This window comes from Enhydra lutris, unplaced genomic scaffold (genome assembly GCF_002288905.1).
Source record: "Enhydra lutris kenyoni isolate GAN:26980312 unplaced genomic scaffold, ASM228890v2 scaffoldscaffold12, whole genome shotgun sequence".
Taxonomy (NCBI): Eukaryota; Metazoa; Chordata; class Mammalia; order Carnivora; family Mustelidae; genus Enhydra; species Enhydra lutris.
The window spans coordinates 49,515,275-49,532,003 of record NW_019154096.1 but is presented as its reverse complement, the minus strand read 5'-3'; positions in this window follow the sequence as shown (position 1 = coordinate 49,532,003).

The following is a 16,729-nucleotide window of genomic DNA, read 5'->3' as shown; positions in this document are numbered from 1 at the left end:
CGAGAGGCCGCTCAACCGCGGTCTCCACGTTTCTCGTCCGCGGCCGCCGCCAGCTCTGGCCACGCGGGAAGGCGCCTTCGCGGGGCAGGAGCTCGCCTGGACCCCCGATCCTGCGCCGCCTTCACTCTGTGTCCCAAGGCCACCGCTGCCCCTTTCTCTCCCTTCCCGGGACTTTTTGTGTCTTAAACTAGCCCCATTTATCACTTCTATCCTACGTATCGCCCCCCACCAATTGTTGGGAGTTCCGTGGTAACGGCTTCTCTGAACTCAGCCGAACCTGCTGCTTTCAGGAGACTGTTTAAGAAGCAGAGTTCAATATCCGGATGCCCGTGGAGGCACTAAGCCCCAAAGTTTTAAAAACCGGGTAGGCTGTAGTTTATTAAGTAATGGGAAGACTTGGTCAACGTCCGTAAACCCAGTAAAAATTGAATCAGGCGTTTTAAATGAAAACTACCAGGTTTCTACCAACAAGGCTGATCATAGGCGAAATTCTCAAGGTGGCACATTCGGAACCCCTCCTGTTTGTGTAGTAAGAGATTTAAGAAAATTGTGCTAAAGTGAGAATGGCATTTCAAAAGAAGGCTAGGTTAACGATACTTAAAGAGTGTTGGAAAATGGCGTAATTCCATATTTCAGGAAAGACTCGAGAAATATTTTCAGTGATTCAGGTGAAAACCTGGGTAATTAAATCACCCTGCGTACGTAGGGCACTACCTGTACCCGTTTAAACATTATTCTGAGCTTAATTGCCTGACTGCTATTTGGGAGGGAAAGAAAAAAGAAAATGGAACGAAAAGAGAAAGGGGGGGGCAGGGGGAGTGAAGAATAAATGGAAAATAGATCCCTCTTTAGTACCCTGGGGTTCTGGCCTCTTCCTCACATTTGGGGTTTAAGTTTAAGGACGGTGCATTCCTGCTTTTAGATATTTGAATTTAAATGTGAAGACTTAATCTTAATTACTGTAGTAGGTAAAACAAAGTCACTAAATACTTGGCAGGCAAGAATTCCATTGGTGTATTGATTTCTGTCTTTTCAAAGTAGAGGCCCTAGTCTCTCAACCAGGCACTTGTGGAATGCCCTCTTTATCCAGAGATAGATATGGACTAGTCCATCCAGAGATGGACTAGGTGGGCCTCTTGGGTAGAACTGGTTTGAAATGTACAAGTAGGAAGGCACCTTTACTCCCCAAATCTAACACCGATGATTATTCCACAATTCTCAGAAGTCCACCATATTTCACCTGCTAAAGAGAACTGTCAAATGAACAAACTATTAAGTCAGGAGGTACTGAATTTCTGTGTACACAAAACTATCCTGAGTAGTGAGGGGAAAGGACAAACGTGAAATGAAGGATCGCTGAGGACACCCACCCGCCACTTGTAATGGCAGGACATTTTCTCTCTTCAATCTGAATCTTCTTTTCTTTGCCGCTAGGTGGTAGGTTTGAGTCTTGCAGCTTTTAACCAATTTTCTATGGTTTTTGCAGGAACTATGCTTCATAAAGTTTCAAATAAATGAATGACATGTAACTTTAAAATGAGTTAATGATTGTGCTTTCCAATACCCATATAATCTTCTTGAAATGATCAAGCCAAAGGTAATACTTCCTCAATATAATCTCTTAAAGTCTCAGACATGTAGATTAAAAGGATCCTAGAGACTTCAGAGATTGACTCTAATTTGAAGTATGGAATTACAAGCCCAGACAAGTAAAGTGACTTGACCAAAGTTGCATAGCTGCTCAGTAGAAAGAGGACAATAAAAGCCAGCAGCCAGATTTCCCAGTTCCCAATTCATTGTTATTTCCATTACTCCACTTTGAATTGCAATTATTGCTTTACTTATTTTAAGTTGGGAACCAATATACAGTTGACCTCTCACAAAGGCTTATTTGTAAGAAAGGATGAGGGAACAATAGAAGTAATTATCATTTACTGAGTATTTACTATTTGTCTAACATGGCAATTTTATTTCATTCCATCTGAATAACAATGCCAAAAAGCTGGTATGATTTTTACCTATTTTTTATATTTTCCGGATTAGAGATTCAAGACTCAGAGGAGTTAAATGACTTTGTCCAAAGCCACAAAGTTACCAAATGGCAAAATCAGAATCCTAAGATCTCTCTGACTCCAAAACCCTCTAATTGTTCTACAAGTAGAAGCAGGACACCACACGCAGAGAATTCACTTAATTCCATGTGAGAGGTTATGTTCCATTGCACAGTTGAGCAGTTTGACAAAAATGTTGACCTCCTGTCATATGTCAGGTGGTCCTAGGCACCTAGGACACATAGATATCTAAGACATAATTTCTGACCTCTCGCTCTTTTGGCTACCCTGGGATAGGATCTTAGGTGGAAGTTCTTTCATATTCTGGGGAGGATTGAGCATTACAACACAATGGCTAAGAGAGGAGAATCTGAAGACACAGAGAGATTGATTAGAATCTTCATTCCATCCCTTAGAACCTGTGTGGCCTTGACAAATTAACTTTCCTGGTCATCAGTTTCCTCATGTGACAAAGAAGATAAGAGTCTATAAGATGTAGATTGTGTGAAGATGAAATGAAACAATCATGGACAGTGGCTGTCACATTGTTAGCATGAAATGACCATCAGTTTTCATGATGCGGCTCCCATCTGCTTGTCCTGACTGCAGAGTGACAGGAAACCATGATGCTTGTACAGTTTGGGATGAATATGTAACAGCGTGAAGAAATAACAGCAATGACCTTGGCCTTTGAAAACAACATTCTCTGAGTCATGTTCTATAGTTCTTGCAATAGGCAGATGACAGGGAAACACGGAGCACAGAAAATGACAATCAGAGAGTGGGGGTAGCCTCTGTGAACCATAGGACTGGTTGGTCAGGATGATATCAAGCTTGCATCTGATTAGTTGGAGATGGCATATCATATGGGAAAGGACATCAGAGAAATGGGAGGATGAAATGGATTGGAGCCTTTTCAAGAAAGAAGTCTCCTGTTGGGAGACCTGTTAAAAAACATGGTCAACTTCTCATGAATTCCAGTAAGTGACACTTTTAAAACCACTTTTCATGGATTATGTCTTCTATTCCTTACAACAACCCAGTCAAGCATCCCCATTTGATAACCGAGCATGAGCGGCTAATTTGCCTAACTATAGGTTATGCCTAACTATGATTTGGCTTCACACCCAGGCAGTCTGGGTGGCTCAGTCACTTAAGTGTCTGCCTTCAGCTCGAGTCATGATCCCAGGGTCCTGGGATCGAGCCCCAAGTCTGGCTCCCTGCTTAGCAGGGAGTCTGCTTCTCTCTCTGCCCCTCCCCCTGCTCATGCTCACTCCCTCGCTCTCTTGGTCTCTCTCTCTCTCAAATACATAAATAAAATCTTAAAAAAAAAAAAAAATCCAGGCAGTCTGGCTGCAGAGCCGGCTTTTTAATTCTTTGCATTATTTTGCTTCCTGTGCTGCAGGGACCTAGAGTGAGAGACAAAACCCAGCAGACAGAAGGGAAACTGGGACACTTGGTAGAACTGCTTCTGTAGGGGCTCTTCGTGCTTTAGTAAGACTTTCCAAGTTCCTCTCTTTTCAGTCTGCCTGTGTAGCCAGCAAACTTTATGACTTTATGTGTGTAAGTGACATTTTTTTAAGTTGTATTGAGATATATTTCACATACTATAAAATTTACCTGTCAGTGGTTTTTAGTATATTTACAGAGTTGTGCAACCAGCACCGCAATCACGATTAGAACATTCTCATCAGCCCCAAAGAAACCCCAGGTGTATTAGCAGTTACTTCCCATTCCCCCCTCTCTTCAAACCCTGGCAACAACGAATCTACTTTCTGTCTCTGTGAATCTTCTTCTTCTGGACATTTCAGGTAAATGGAATCATACAACTAGTGGTCTTTTGCGACTGGTTGCTTTCACTGAGCATACTGTTTGCAAGATTCATCTACGTTGTAGTATGGATCAACACTTACTTCCTTTTTGTTGCCCAATAACATTACATCATATGGATATACAGCATTTTGTTTATCCACTCCAATTGATGAATGCTTGATTGATTTCATTTTTTGGCTATTACAGGTAATGCTGCAATGAATATTTCTAAACACATTTTTGTGTAAACATGTGTTTTCATGTTTGTTTTAAATTTGAATATGCATTTTTGCCTATCTATTTTGAAATACTTTCAGATTATAGAAAAGTTGCAAGAACTTCTATATTCCTCTCTCACAAATTCCCTAATTGTTAATAAATTACCACATCTGTTTTTGCTCTCTATGTATCTATATACATGGTTTTGTTCTTGTTTAGTCTTTTTATGAACAATCTGATAGAAAACTATAGACTTGACTCCTATCATCCCTAAATATCCAGTGTGAATGTCTATAAAGCAAAGACACTCTCCTTCATAACCACCAGATAACCTCCATTACATCCGGAGATCAACACTGATACAATACAGGCCCTATTAAAATTGTACTCTCTGTTACCAACGATGTCTCTTTTCCTTTTCTGGTCCAGAATCCCAACCAGGAAGTTACGCTGAATTTAATACATACATTCTCAGTCTCTTTGATTTGGGTACAATGCCTCAGTCTTTTCTTGTTTTTTCTGTGTGTGTGTGTGTGTGTGTGTGTGTGTGTGTGTGTGTGTTTTGTTTTGTTTTTAGTGATCTTGACACTACTAAAAAGAACAGGCCTCTCATTCTGTAGGATGATCGTCAACTGGGTCTATGCAGTGTTCCTTATGACTAGACTCAGGTCATACATTTTGACAAGAAAAGCCACAGAAATGAGGCTGGGGTCTCTGGGCATCTCATCAAGTGTTCATGATGTTAACTCTTCACATTATTGTGATGAAAATTTTGCTCATCTGGTCAAGTGGTTTTCTCCACCATAAAATCACCATTGTTTCCTTTATACTTGATAAATATTTTGTAGGGAGGTATTCTGAGATTATGCCAATGTCCTGTCCCTTGCCCTACCTACCCACCAGCCTTAATATCCATGAATCATTGCCTGAATTGCTTGTCACAATGATCATGGTCAAAAAGTGATTTTCTTACTTCATCATTTCTTCTGTATTTAGTTTACATTTGGATATAAGAGTTTTTTCCTCTTCCTCGTTTACTTGTTTATTCTTTACTTATGGACTCATCATCTCCTATTTCATTCAGTGGGTTGTAATGTATTGCTGTAGTTATTGTCATCATTCCAGATTTGGCCAGTGGGAGTCACTTCAAGCTGACTTTTATCCTGTTGGCATACCCCCATCATTCTACAAATAATTTCCTCACTTTATGGTACAGCTAGGTGTTCTAGGCTCATTTTGTATTTTCTCTGCCTCAGCTCTAGAACGAGTCCTGGTTACTTTTAGTGGAGGACAGTATTTAGATATCAAAATTTGGGCTCAGTGCGTTCACTCCTACTGGGGTGTCGTGGCTACTAGGTCCTAGCAGCAGTCAGAGCTAGGAAATACATGTGTGTGTATACATATGTATATAGACACATACACCTATATTTATATTTGTATATCTCTAAATATACTTATACACCATGAATTTATGCTGATCCATTTGATTCTAATCCAGCACCTCTGAATATCTACAAGCTTTCCCTGTTACACACTTATAAATCCCCCTTTGACAGTGAGAATCCAGGTTCCCATATTTTTTCATATTGACTTCAGTATATTTTTTTGCTTGACCCCCACTGTATTTAACAACCTCCTGCCTCCTAGTCCTGCTATCTCCAGAAACCCTTCTCAAGAGTGTCATCTTCTGGCTACCCAAATGTCATCACCTACATGGCGCACCACCATCCAATGGATGTCAATTCTCCGCACATTGAATGACATACATTCTGTGACTTTCTAGCCAACATTCCAAAAGGAACTCTAGAAACTTTCCAAAATTTATAAAGAAAAATAAAGATCGATGAATAATTACAACATTGGTTTTGAAAAAGAAGAGCAGGGGTGCCTCGGTGGCTCAGTTGGTTAAGCATCCAGCATCGGACTTGATTTCTGCTCAGGTCATGATCTCAGGGTCACAGATAGAACCCCACGTGAGACTCTGTACTGGATGTGGAGCCCGCTTAAGATTCTCTCTCTCCCTCTCCCTCTGCCCCTGCCCCCCACACTGCATGCATGCACGTGTGCTCTCTCTCTCTAACAATAAAAAATTTCTTAAAAAAGAAAAAGAACAGCAAAGATGAGTATGGTCAACACAGGAACATGCAGCTTAAATCCTCCTTTATGGTAAACTCACAGTCTGCCTTGTAGGGAATGTGATCACTACATAGCCTCCTGCTGTCAACAGCTTCAGGGTTAGCTTCAGCTGCTCAGAGCTATCTTGCCCAAGGTCACATCTTTCTGGGGCTGCCAGGATATGTGACTAAGGGCTAGCAGGCTATAGCCTGGTCATTTCTGCCTGATGTTGGACACTCTGACAGTTAATGCTTGTTCCAAAGTACTTCACGGGGCTGGCTGGCTGACGCTTTGTAGACTTGCACCTTAGATCACTTTCTCTGCCCAATTCTGCTCCCCGCCCCACCATTTCCACTCACAGGGTGCTAATCCCTAATAAACCTTTTGCATCCCAAAGTTCATCTGCAATTCTGCTTCCAGGGAACCTGACATGTGACGAGGAGAGATTGATTGTATTAGATATTATAATATAAGGCCATAGTAATAAAATTACCACGGTGCTAGCATAGGAAGAGGGAGATGATAGAAAATAGTATCTTTGGGGCCACTACGTTAAGAAAAATTTTAAGTTTATGAGATATTTTCCCAAATGACAATGGAATTAATTAACTAAGATATAAAGAGTTTTCAGAGGTTGTAGGAATAAAACTTAAATATCTTTAGCATTGGGACCCCTGGGAGGCTCAGTTGGTTAAGCATCTGCCTTCAGCACAGGTCAGGATCCTGGAGACAGCGGGGGCGGGGAGGGGTGTGTGCAGAGAGGACGGAACTCAGTGGGGAGCCTGCTTCTCCCTCTGCCTGCCACTCTCCCTGCTTGTGGGAGCTCTCTCTGATAAATAAATAAATAAATAAATAAATAAATAAATAAATAAATAAAATCTTAATATATCTTTAGCATTTTTTTTTAAGGAGTAAGTGACCATTTTTTTCTAGAAGTCCTCAGAATCATATTCTATGTTGATCTTTATACTGATCTATTTACCTGAACATATGGTATTTCATTCATCTGGTTCTCAGGAAAAAACAAACAAATAGTTCACTGTTGTCTTTGTTAGGTGACTATAGGGGAAAGGGTTTAAAAAAAAAAAAAAAAAGAATCACCAGAAAGGAGTTATTTATAACTAGGTAGCAAATGAAGGTTGTTTCCATGGAAAATTTGTTTCAATTTTTAAGCCTGAAAAGGTATAAAATGCATCTGAGTTAGGGAAAATGAAAAGTATTTAAAACCAAAGGAAGTCTTCAAAGAAAAGTTTAAGTAAAAAGAAAGTTTGGTAAAATCACAGAGTACTTAAATATTCTTGCTGAGCTTTGCCAAAATGTACATTTCAAAATTAATATCTGACAAAGATGACCCCTCATTACTGAGCAGCCACTCTAATCTGTTCGCGTGTCATCTTTGAAAGATTGGTTATACAGAGCCTGCTGTGTACCAGCTACCCAAGAATGGATGGCTTGTTCTGGTCAATGAACTGATTGTGAGCACAAGCGAGACACATGACTTCTAGGCCAGGTTATTTTCATGGGTCCGAAGATGCAGGTGCAGAGTCATTAGCGATGTAAATTATCTTCAAGGATAGAAGCAGAAGAAATAAAGTGGGGCATAGAATTCAGATCTAGTCACTCCTTATACAATGGTCTTTCAATGCTGGCCTCCAAGAATACTAGATATGATATGATATGACATGATATGATATGATATGATATATATGATATGATACCATACTAGGTTATTATATATTTTTAAGATTTTCTTAATTTTTGCGAGAGAGAGCTAGTGCATGAGCATGAGCAGGGGAGGGAGGTGTAGAAGGAGAAGTAGATTCCCTGCTGAGCAAGGAGCCCCATGCAGGACTCATGCCAGGACCCTGGGATCATGACCTGAGCCGAAGGCAGACACTTAACCAACTGATCCACCCAGGTGTCCCATACTAGGTTATTATAAAAAGTCGTTTCAGGGTGCCTGGGTGGCTCAGTTGGTTAAGCGTCTGCCTTCAGCTTGGGTCATGATCTTGGGTCCTGGGACCGAGCCCCACATCAGGCTTCCTGCTCAGTGCGGAGCCTGCTTCTCCCTCTTCCTCTGCCTGCTGCTCCCCCTGCTTGTGCTCTCTCTCTGACAAATAAATGAAATTTTTTTTTAAAAAAGTAGTTTCATCAGTGCAGGTGAATCTAAATTATTTCTTGAAGATAATTAACAGTCACACACACAAGCCACAATACAGATTTCTTAAATCCGCCTATTAGTTTAGGGGGGAAAAATCAGAGTAACTTATATGAATCTGTGGAATAATGATATTGTCTATTGAGTGAGGACTCCAAGTCTTGAGCTAAGCACTTTACCTAGCCTTATTTTATTTCATACTTAAAACAATTCCACAAAATAGGTACTATTTTTAAATCTCGTTTTAGAGTTGGGAAAAACAAAGCACAGAGTTTAAATCTCTTACTCGAATTTACACAACAGGTAGATAGAAAATTTTGAACTCAGGAGATTCTAGTAATTTGGTTTTTATCCTTTTCACCGTAGTATCTCACAGATGAAGGTAAATGCTAGTGTGGCTTTTGAATGTATTTAAAAGATAGCCAAATTTCCTTTTACTTTGTCTATATCAATTTAAACACCATGCTATTGGCATTTAACAAATGCTTACCCACTGAGTCTTTGAGGTTCTACATCGTTTAATTGGGATCTGGGATCCTTGTTTCTTCAGAGGATAAAAGCTCCTGGGCTGACTAATACAGTTATTCTTGAAAGATGATAACAGCATTAGAACATAATTAGTAATTCTACTAACCAATCCACACTCTTTTTCTTAAATCTTGTTAATATTCTCTTATTTGTGATTTCTCATTGAAATGTCTTCTCTTAAGTTCAAGCACAGTCATTTGTCACTAAAGCCATGTTATGCTGAATGTCTTATACAATTACATATGTTTATGACTTCTTATTTTCTCTGCAGCACAGGCCTGTAATTTCTTCTCAAGCGTTGTCTTATTGAACTCATAGCAGTTCTTTTCAAATCAATTGAAATGCAGAAGTAACAAATTCCGGAGCACGCACTGTAGAAGCCTTGAAGCGCTGTAGATAAACCGGTACAGCATAAAACAAAGGACAACTCCTCTGCTCGTGGAATGGGTGACATTTCACATAAGGAGAGAATAAATATACTCAAGTGATGAATGACATCTTGATCTTTTCCACACATTCACTAAAAAAAAAAAAAAAGAAAGAAAAGAAAATATAATCTCCACTAGTTGCTTGCAGTTGATGTAACCTTAGCATAAAAAATTCCGTTATAACTCTTCTTGAAAATTACTCTGTAACATCTCTCTGAAGATGTTACACTCTGTAACATCTTTTAGAGTCTCCTTGACAGATGCTTTCCTAGATGCAGTGCTAATGATGCCAATCAGCTCTAAGGGTTCCAGAGAGGGATGTTGCTGCACAGATGCTTCCGTATTGTGTGACACTTAGGTTTCTAGCAAACTCGATTGGTCAGTTCTTTGACCTATCACCCTTTCAGACACTTCAGGACCATGTCATCTTTATACTTCTGAAATCAATTGGACATCTCCTTTGATAATGCTTTATGATTTTCAACAAAGCACTGATTTTTCCAGCCCTCATTTTCTTTTTTTTTTTTAAGATTTTATTTATTTATTTATTTATTTATCAGAGAGAAAGAGAGAGAGAGAGCACATAAGCAGGCAGAGAGGCAGGCAGAGGCTGAGAGAGAAGGAGGCTCCCTGCCGAGCAAGGAGCCCAATGTGGGACTCCATTCCAGGACCCTGGGATCATGACCCCAGCCGAAGGCATCGGCCCAGCCCACTGAGCCACCCAGGTGTCCCCAGCCCTCATTTTCTATTTCTTCAAAAGGAGAAGGTTGGCTAAGTATTTCCAACTTTCCTTAGAGCTTGAGTTCTCTTTAGTTATTAGGATTCATCAATGTCAAGTGCTTGAAAGTTTCAAATGATTTCACATTTGCACATTTCATAAAATACCTCAACATGGAAAAAAGAATTAAAAAATTGTGAGTAAATACTATGGCAGATTATGTAAAATAAGTAGACTCAACTTTGAATGAACCCACACATCTTAATTTGGTGTAACTAATATTATAGTAACTGTTCTTCTGTTGGGTCCCCCCAAATTGGGTACCCCGTGATTAAAGGAGCGAGACTGATAAAAAGTGAAGGTCAAGCAAAGCTTTACTTCGCGCCAAGCATCAAGAATCAGACCGACCGTCAAACAGACCGGTCGGGGACGCCCCTTACAGAGGACGACCCCTCCCTGTTTTCCAGACTAACTTTTATAGAGCAAAGGCCATGTGGTTGGGCCTGGCCACACACAGGTGGCTAATTGAATTACAATTCACCCCACAGTAGCCATGGAAACTAGCCCATCACCTTGGTAGCTAGGAGACAGTATGCGCCTCCACTGACTGAATACCTCCACCTGACCTGACTCACCCTTGTACTTGGACTTTGTTACAAGGGACTGGTTTCCCCGGACTCCTTTTAATTAAGTTCCCCTGGGGGGGCAAGGTCAATTTAAGTTTTACAACAAAATGGCAGTTCAACTGGGGTGGGGCCGCTCTGGCTGAAGAGGCCCTTACACTTCATATGTGTATCTCAGCTTCAGAGCTTAAGATGTTAGGAGTTTTCTAGGAAGGAGACAGTATATGTAGGAAATATATGTGTAGCTCTTGTTGAAAGCACTGCCAACAGCTTCAAAATTTGGCACATACCTTAAGGGGATATGAAGACTAGTAGAAGTCTTCATTTTACTCCTGAAACATCCAATGTCTTCCTACAACCCCATATATATGCTAAAATCTCTTGCTGTTCCTGCACTGGGATCTTCCGCCCCAGGGCCAATCCTGGATTCTCAGCCTCCTGCTACAGTCAGCAATTGTCCCCAGGGCAAACGTATCCTTGGTGCCTGCCATTCAGTACTCCCTCTAAGGCCATCAACTGTTACCTATTTTGGTGCAGTCCCCCACCTGTGTGTGCCCCCCAACCCCGAGATCCTGAGTTATGCTTTCTTTTCAAATTCATATCAGAATCTTTAGTCAAAGATATACTTTGCCTTGTTTACTATGGTTTCATGGAGGGGGGATCTGAATCAACTTTCAAAGGCATATTTTACCTTATTTACTCTTAATGCTCACATGGCCCACAGATCATTTTTCAAACAAAAGGAAAAAGAGGGGCATCAGGTTGGCTCAGTTGGTAGAGCATGTGGCTCTTGATCTCAGGGTCATGAGTTTGAGCCCCAAGTTGGGCACAGAACTAACTTTAAAAAATAAAAAAAAGCAGTTTTCATGGCTGACTTCCGTCAATATGGGAGGCTAGACACTATAAAACATTAATGTTAATACATCACATGGGATGGCAATAAACAAAATCTTCAAGTAGTCCATAGTAAGAAGTATGCTAAAACCAGGATGGAGTAGCAAGAAGCTTGGAGATTGTACTGCCCTGAAGGTAAATATATCAGTGTACCAGTGGATCAAAGACAAAACCTTGGGCTAGTTCCACACAGACTTCTTGAACCTTGAACCTCAGATTCCTAAACAAGAAAAGATCTTTGAAAAAAGCTATAGTTCCCGAGATGGTGGTTCCTGTTGGCTCCTAGTAGAAGCATCAAAAAATCCCCAGTTTAGGGGTGCCTGGGTGGCTCAGTGGGTTAAAACCTCTGCCTTCGGCTCAGGTCATGGTCTCAGGGTCCTGGAATCGAGCCCCGCATCGGGCTCTCTGCTGAGCAGGGAGCCTGTTTCCTCCTCCCTTTTTCTCTGCCTGCCTCTCTGCCTGCTTGTGATTTCTCTCTGTGTGTGTCAAATAAATAAAATCTTAAAAAAAAAAATCCCCAGTTTAGGCCTGTAGGATCCCCAAAAATAAATACATATAATCTTTGCCATTGCCAAACATAAGAGAAAATAAACCACTATGACCTACAATCGGAACAACAGGCTGATTTAGACTTCCATGGTCTTCAGATATCGGAATTATAAAATCAAAATATAAAATACCTTTGCATGAAATTTTAAATTGAATTACAAAAATGGTCAAGCCAATAAGAGACCGGCTACCAAAAGTGGGAATTTTTGAAATAAAATTAGAGTGTACTTGGGGTAAGCATCTGTCTGCCTTTGGCTCAGGTCATGATCTCAGTGCCCTGGGATCCAGACCCCTGATGGGCTCCCTGCTCAGCCAGGAGCCTGCTTCTTCCTCTCCCTCTGCACCCCCACCCTCCTGCTCTCTTGCACTCTCTCAAATAAATAAAATCCTGATTTTTAAAAGATTTTATTTATTTGAGAGAGAGAGCATGAGCTGGGGAACAGGCAGTTGGAGAGGGAGAGGAAGACTTCCAGCTGAGCAGGGAGCCTGACACAGAGCTCAGTCTAGGACCTGAGCCGAAGGCAGACGTTTAACTGACTGAGCCACCAGGCACCCCTCAAATAAACAAAATCTTAAAAAAAAAAAAAAAAAAAGAGTGTTCATGAAAATATATATTAAGACATTTTAAAATTTCTTAAAGCCATTGGTTAAACAGCAGATTAGGCACAGATGTTAAGGATGCAATGGAAGTTGAATCTAAACAAATCACCCAAAATGTCATACAAGAAAAGGGTATGAACATTTTGAAAGTGGGATTGAGAAACATGGAAAATAGAATAACAAAGCTAATTTATGGATTTCCGGGCAATAAATTAGTGAGAACAGAGAAGAAATCGCTGGTAACTTAGCAGATAATAATGTTCCAGTTCTGACAAAAGATATAGATCCATAAACACCCAAAACATTTATCACAAGCTTGTAAGTAAAACACTCTACAGGGCGCCTGGGTGGCTCAGTGGGTTGAGCCTCTGCCTTCGGCTCGGGTCATGATCTCAGGGTCCTGGGATCGAGGCCCGCATCGGGCTCTCTGCTCAGCGGGGAGCCTGCTTCCTCCTCTCTCTCTGCCTGCCTCTCTGCCTACTTGTGATCTCTGTCAAATAAATAAATAAAATCTTTAAAAAAAAAAAAAAAATAAATAAATAAATAAAAAAAACAAAAAAAAAACACTCTACACCTACTTTATATAAACTCTAGGACACAAAGGAATACTTTACAAGCAACTTAGGAGAAAAAAATAATTGGAAATGAATGACCACCTGACTGAAGATTGTACAGCAACAATTCAGGTTAGAAAACAAATTGATCAACATCTTCCAAGTGCCAAAAGAATCTATTAATCTGGAATTAGAAAATGATGAAGGATAATTGGAAGGCTGGCCCAGACAGACAAGGGCCCCCACCCTGAAAAGAAATCACCCTTAAAAGGATTTTACACTGTAAGGGCCTATTTAGCTAGAGCGATTCCATCCGGGTTAAACAGTGATTTTGTTTATGCAGTAAAACTTAAACTGACCCTGCCCACCTCCCAAGGGAACTTACTTAAAAGCAAGCCCAGGAAACCAGGTAACAAAGCCCAAATACAAGGGTGGGTCATGACAGGTGGAGACATCCAATCAGTGGGGGGTGCATACTGTCTCCCTAGCTACCAAGGAGTATGGGCCCTGCCCTTTGGGCACCTTTTGGGTGCCAATTCTGACCAAGGTGATAGGCTAGTTCAAATAGCTACTATGGGGTGAATTGTAATTCAATTGGCCACCCGCGTGTGACCTAACATGACTGTGTGGCTTTCTCTGTGTGTTACAATCTCATTGGCCACCTGTGTGTGGCCACCCAACCACATGGCCTTTGCTCTATAAAAGTTAGTCTGTAAGGCAGGGAGGGGTCGCCTTTTTGTAAGAGACGTCCCTGACCGGTCAGTTTGATTCTCAATGCTTGGTGCGAAATAAAGCTGTCCTTGACCTTCGCTTTGCATCAGTCTCGCTCCTTTAATCAAGGACCCATTTTTGGGGGACCTTACAACACTACCTGAAAGGAGCCCTCTACCCTTTCCCACATGATAGATAGATGACAAAAACCTGATTGAATGACTGGTGCTTAATCAGAGAAAAGCCCGCCAATAAGCCCATAAAAACGCCTAGACTTAGAAACTCCAATTGTAACCCTATTGGGTCCTCCTCTGTCTTCAGGAGTTTTGTACTCTCATTCAATGTAGTTTACTACTGTTCAATAAAACCTTGCTTTGCTGCCCACCTCTCTGCCTGGTCTTCATTTTTTAGAGCAGCAGGACCATGAACCTGGGGCATGAAGGAGAAGGAAATCCTGTAACAAAAACATTGACCCAATCTCAATTTGTGAAATTGTCTTTCAAGAATGAAGGCAGGATGACCTGGATGGCTCAGTCAGTTGGGTGCTGGACTCTTGATTTTGGCTCAGGTCATGATCTCGAGAGTCCTGGAGTCCAGCCCCATCTTTGGCTTCTGCTGGTGCCCCTCTCCCTGCTTGTGAGCGTGTGCACTCTCTCTCAAATCTTAAAGAACGAGGGCAGAACAAATCTGTTTTGAGATTAATATTTGGGAAAATCTGCCACAGATCTTCACCAAAAGGATTTTTTTTTTTAACCAAAAGAACTGTAAAAAGATGACTTCAGAAAGAAAAAAAAATATCTTGGAACAAAGACTTGAGATCTGGTGAATAATAGCAAGGAAACTGGTGAACTTGTGGGTAACATTAAATAAACATTATTTATATGAAATAAAAATGTTATGATGTATCATTTGTGTGTTTTTAAAGGACTAAATGAAAATACGGAGTAACAAGTTATGAGTTAGGAGTGGAGGGTGTAGAGGTATTCTAAAGACTGTAATTCAGCAGAGGAACAGATAATGAACTATAGACTTGTTGGTATAAGCAGGCATGATAAACTTTTCAAGAATAACTAGTAAATGAGTGGGAATAGTATGTAGACCTTAAAATTTGTAGAGAGGTAAAATGAAATTAAAAAATGACAAACTTTTAATTTTTTGTTTAAGATTTTATTTATTTATTTGACAGACAGAGATCACAAGTAGGCAGAGAGGTAGGCAGAGAGAGAGAGGAAGGGAAGCAGGCTCCCCGCTGAGCAGAGAGCCCGACGCGGGGCTCAATCCCAGGACCCTGAGACCATGACCTGAGCCGAAGGCAGAGGCTTAACCCACTGAGCCACCCAGGCACCCCCAAACTTTTAATTTTTGTAAAGAAAAAACAAAACAGCAGATCATTGAAAAAGCAAATAAACTTTTAATTTTTGTAAAGAAAAAATGAAAAAGCAAATCATTGAAAAAGCATATACAGGGGCGCCTGGGTGGCTCAATGGGTTAAGCCTCTGATTCGGCTCAGGTCATGATCCTAGGTTCCTGGGATCGAGTCCCGCATCGGGCTCTCTGCTTGGCGGGGAGACTGCTTCCTCCTCTCTCTCTCTGCCTGCCTCTCTGCCTACTTGTGATCTCGCTCTGTCAAATAAATAAATAAAATCTTAAAAAAAAAAAAAAGAAAAAGCATATACACAGCAAAAAGACGATAGAAACGAATTCTAATATGTGCTTAGACTAAAAATCCAGTTAAATTCAGAGATTGTCAGATTGTTATAAAAAATAATGTCCAGACTTTCTAGGGCTGTCCATAAATGAATAATGGCTACTCTACTTACTCTCTCACCATATACAACTATGAAATTTCCAAAATACATGAAGCAGTTATTTGTGGGCATTGAGCAGTAGCACTGATCTGTGGTCCTTAAGAAAATGGAAATATGTGAGGTGAGCTCCATATTCAACCCCATATTCTGCCTGGGCACCTCGCTAAACCATGGGGCAAGGAGGTAGAGCCTCAGCAGAACAAGAGGCAGGGTTCTAGACCATTGTAGTGACTGTAATGAGTGAGGCAGGTTAGAAGAAAGGAAAGATCCGCACCAAAAAGCAGCTCCAAAGTTATGCAAAGGGATTCCTTTAATGGAAGTCCAGTCTTTGAATGCTAAGTTGCATGTGCTGGAGAAAACATCCAGGAGACCTGAGAGAAAAAAACAGCCCCTAGTGGGTTCTAAGAACAGAGAGTCACAGAGTCCTGGAGATCAGAGTTCTAAGCAAAGAAAGTAGATGTTGCTGTTTAACTCTGGGCTTTGAGTTTTGATCTCAAATCTCTCGTGCCTAAGGAACAGGGCTCCTTTCGCTGTGGAATAAGAGAACTCTGGATTAGCCCTAAAAAAGTGGGGAAAAAAAAAAAAGGTCCAACAAGATCAGGCTAATCCAAATTAAAAATTAATTTACTTCCAGAAAAATAAAAATCCTAACATTTTTTAAAGGAAGACAACCAAATCTAGCTCTGCAATATAGTGTCCACAATGTACAACATTCAGTAAAACTTAAAAGTTGCAAAACTAGGGGCGCCTGGGTGGCTCAGTGGGTTAAAGCCTCTGCCTTCAGCTCAGGTCATGATCTCAGAGTCCTGGGATCGAGCCCCACATCGGGCTCTCTGCTCAGCTGGGAGCCTGCTTCCTCCTCTCTCTCTGCCTGCCTCTCTGCCTACTTGTAATCTCTGTCTGTCAAATAAATAAATAAAAAAATCTTAAAAAAAAAAAAAGTTGCAAAACTATACTGTGA